Below are 4,323 nucleotides of genomic sequence, written 5' to 3' on the forward strand. Positions count from 1 at the left end.
GTCTTTGCTTTCAGTTTTATTTTATTTATTTGTAATCATGTTTGATGCTTTGTTTTTGTACTTTACATAAAACGCGATAATAAAAACTGATACGTGTAGAGTAAAAAAATAAAACACAAATGGCAGGATCAGACCAGGAAACTCGTGGTTGCGATGAGACCTTCTTAAACCACTCAGACATTTTTATGCATGAGTACATACGTGCGCTCATATAGATAGATACATACATATATACATATATAATACATACATACATATGCATATACGTATATGTATACACATATGCATATATGTATATATATATATGTACGTACACACACACATATATATACACACACATGTATATACACATATATATAAACACACATAAAAACACGCATGTATTTGAGTAGCTGTGTGGTAAGTAGCTTGCTTACCAACCACATGGTCTCGGGTTCAGTCCCACTGCGTGGCACCTTGGGCAAGTGTCTTCTACTATAGCTTCGGGCCGACCAAAGCCTTGTGAGTGGATTTGGTAGACGGAAACTGAAAGAAGCCCGTCGTATATATGTATATATATATATATATGTGCATGTTTGTGTGTCTGTGTTTGTACCCCCAACATCGCTTGACAACCGATGCTGGTGTGTTTACGTCCCCGTCAGTTAGCGGTTCGGCAAAAAAGACCGATAGAATAAGTACTAGGCTTACAAAGAATAAGTCCTGGGGTCGATTTGCTCGACTAAAAGGCGGTGCTCCAGCATGGCCACAGTCAAATGACTGAAACAAGTAAAAGACTAAAAGAGATATATTCATGTACTTGTCTGTCTGTCTGCCTGCCTGTCTGTCTGTCTGTCTGCCTGCCTGTCTGCCTGTCTGCCTGTCTGCCTCGTGTCTGCCTACCTGTCTGTCTCATTCTCTTGGTCATCTCTTCACACGCAAAGACGAATAAAAGGACACTAGTAGATAATTCACATAGCCAATGTTGGTGAAACTCACAAGCTTATACACACGACACACTTATATGCACGCACACACCCATCCACACATATATACACATGACATATTTCTTCTCCAAACACATGCTACCCAAGAGTCAAACACCACACAACCGTCATTGATGTTCTCAAAAGAAAAAGAAGAGAAAAAGAAAATCAAAGCTTGCAGACTATTATATAAGAGGGGCTTAGTGTTTCCTCAGACGAATTCTAACATTCGAAACGCAGTGAAAACCGTGAGAAAGCCACCATCAAGCGAACTACGTAAAGAAAGTTAACAAAAGCAAACTGATAAAAGGAAAAAAGACAGTAGCAAATGAAAAAGATACGTAAATACACGATGCAGCAATAACAAAAAAAGAAAGAAAACAAACATAAATGACGCAACGGCTTGCAAAAAAAAAAACAACAGCAGCAAGCAAATAGAAGACATAACATTAACTACAAGAAAAAAAATGATGGCGATGAACACAAAATGGAAGAGAGGCGCAAATGTCTGAATGAATTTTTCATTTCTGTTGAAGTATGTTATCTCTTTTATTTGGTTTTTTTCTCTTATACATCTTATACATTTGTATATATTTGTATGCACACATCTATGTGTGCGTATATATATATATATATATATATATATATATATATATATATATATATATATATATATATATATGTATATATATATATTGGTATATGCATATATATATATGTATATGTATATGTATATGTATATGTATATATATATATATATATATGTATATACATATATATATATACATAATCATATATACATATATATGTGCTATATATATATATACACGCACACAAAGATGTGTACATATATATATATGAATATATATATTTATCTATGAGTGTATGAGTGTGTGTGTGTCTAAGTGTAAGCGTCTGTGTGCCTCTGTGTCTGTGTGTTGTTCATTTTTATGAATCTGCGTGTCAGCATTTATGTGTATTCACGTGTAAATGTGGGTTTGTGTGTGTGTGTGTGTGTGTGTGTGTGTGTATGTGTGTGTGTGTGCGAGTGTGTGTGTATATACATATATATACTTTTGTATATACATATATGTATGTGTATATTTATATATACATATATATATATATATACATATGTGTATATATATGTATGTATGCATAGTATTTGTGTGTCTATGTGTGTATGTGTGCGTGGGTGTATGCATATGTGTGTGCAATTGTGAATGCTCATTTGTTTGTCAAGGTATATGTTCGTATGCATATATGATTGTCTGACAACGACAATAACAACAAATAATAATAATTTTATTGTTGTTGTTGTTATTCTTATTATTACTACTACTTCTATTACTACTATTATAATCATTATTATTTTTGTTGTTATTATTATCAATATTATTATTAAATAATTGTTTATTTAAGGAATTCTTGAGAACGCGACTCTGTATGCACTCAATTGAAAATTATGAATTGGACACTTTGCATGTCGGCCATGACAGTTGCCTGAGATGGAGACAACTGAAAAACCATGTTATTTTGTACCAGCGTCCCTGTGTCTTTTGAAGCCTTCTGCTTGGTTTGGCAGCTTTCAACAATCAACTTTATTTCACTTCTATTTTACTTCAGCTTATCTTTTGTCTTTCTATTTATCTATCCGCCTGCCAGTCTATTCGTCTGTTGTTTCGCTTTGATTTCACTGTTGTCGTCTTTTTATGCTCTGTTTTTCTCCCTTCAATATGCCGATTCAAATTATTCTTTACTCACCCGCTGTCTTCCTAAGCAGCCCACCAAGTTCACAAAATGGCCTCCTTTTTGTTTTGTTTCGCATCACATCACTTCATCACACTATACTTTAATTTCTTGTCTTTTGAGATCAGCTTTCACATGAATTCCCCGCCGTAGAACGACTCCAGAAATATTGCCTCCAGACAAAACTGACTAGAAACCGCAAACACTTCAAGAAACTTGACCTTGTTACTATTGATTTTTCAACAAAGCAGACGATAACCACATTTGTTCTATGATAACGTTGATTCTAGTTTCACAGTATTGGCCATAACCAGACTCAGTTATTCCGTCCATCTGTTTGTTTGTTTTGCATTATTTGTGTGCAAATATTTCTATAAACGTGTCTGGGAACAATAAGACGCGACTCCATCCACTCTACATCGCAAAGATGAGAAAAAAGAAAAGCGAAAACGATAACAATAACACGAATAATAGAATTTTGCAAGAAAATATATTTAAAATGAATACAGGAGCAACACACACTCACACATATACACAGCTACAGACCTTCCCAACAATATATATATATATATATATATATAGATATATGTATATCTGTACTTATATGTAGATGTAGTCTGAGTGCGTCTCTTTCTCTTCCCCCTCTCTCTGTCTACATACATACACATGTATGCGAATATATGCGCGTGTATCACATGATTTGACACACATATAGACAAAAATGAGCTAAGAGAACTCAGTGGACTGTGGACAATAAAGATAAATAACGGTACATCAAAAGCTATACAATATAAATTCTTGATGTACTCAAATTACTTTCCATTCGAGAAAAAAGTAAGAAAATACTTCATGTCGATTGCAACGAACTCTAAATGAGAAGGGAAGATAATCTCTTGCATTAAGAATTCTTCCAAATTGACCCATCATTAAAAAAAATAAAGTTTGAGTGGCGAAGACAAGACAACAGTGGCCATGTAACGCTGCCTTAAAAAGCGCTATCAGCTAAGGAACTGTCCTACGTTGGCTCCAACTATTTATGGTTTAGGGTAACTTGTGTGACTAAACACGAATATGAACTTAGACAAACAACTCAGAATGGCTAGGGTCATGAATATGTACAATTTTTTCTCCTCGGACAATCTGATTGTCTACTCTTTAATAGTATGTTAATTTGGAAGAATTCTTGACTCTCTAGGTTATCTCCTCTTCTCATTTGGAATCAATCCATTCTAATTTTCTCTCGAAGGGAAGATAATGCCAGTAAGTCAAGAATTTGTCTTTTACAGTATTTAATATACGTTTGTTCATATAAACACACATATACATGTGTGTTTCACAACACTGGATTCCAAAGAAGCGTTGGCTGCAAAACTACGTAATTATCCTTGCAGATTAATCAGTTTTGTTGTTCTCAGTTTTTATCGGATGATTTGGGCATATCTTATGACTGTGTTGGACATGCACTAGATGAATTTAAGAAAAAACTCATATATACCTTTAGTTAGTTATGCCTCAAAATTACTGTATTTACTAATTTGTCCAAAATTGATTTCTTAGATGATTCCATAGACTTAAGCTCACTCTCTTAGAAACCCTACGATAAACCGAA

The 4,323-nt window shown here is 34.2% G+C and overlaps 1 long non-coding RNA gene across 1 annotated transcript; it reads left to right on the top strand.

The window, feature by feature from the left end:
- The first annotated feature begins 871 nt into the window (after positions 1-871).
- LOC149132307 (uncharacterized) lies at positions 872-3,157 on the top strand. Its single transcript, XR_016244703.1, has 2 exons — positions 872-1,500; positions 2,388-3,157. It is a non-coding gene; the product is annotated as an uncharacterized LOC149132307 (long non-coding RNA).
- Positions 3,158-4,323: the final 1,166 nt, after the last annotated feature.

Source organism: Octopus bimaculoides, chromosome 16, assembly GCF_046866305.1.
Source record: "Octopus bimaculoides isolate indiv1 chromosome 16, ASM4686630v1, whole genome shotgun sequence".
Classification (NCBI taxonomy): domain Eukaryota; kingdom Metazoa; phylum Mollusca; class Cephalopoda; order Octopoda; family Octopodidae; genus Octopus; species Octopus bimaculoides.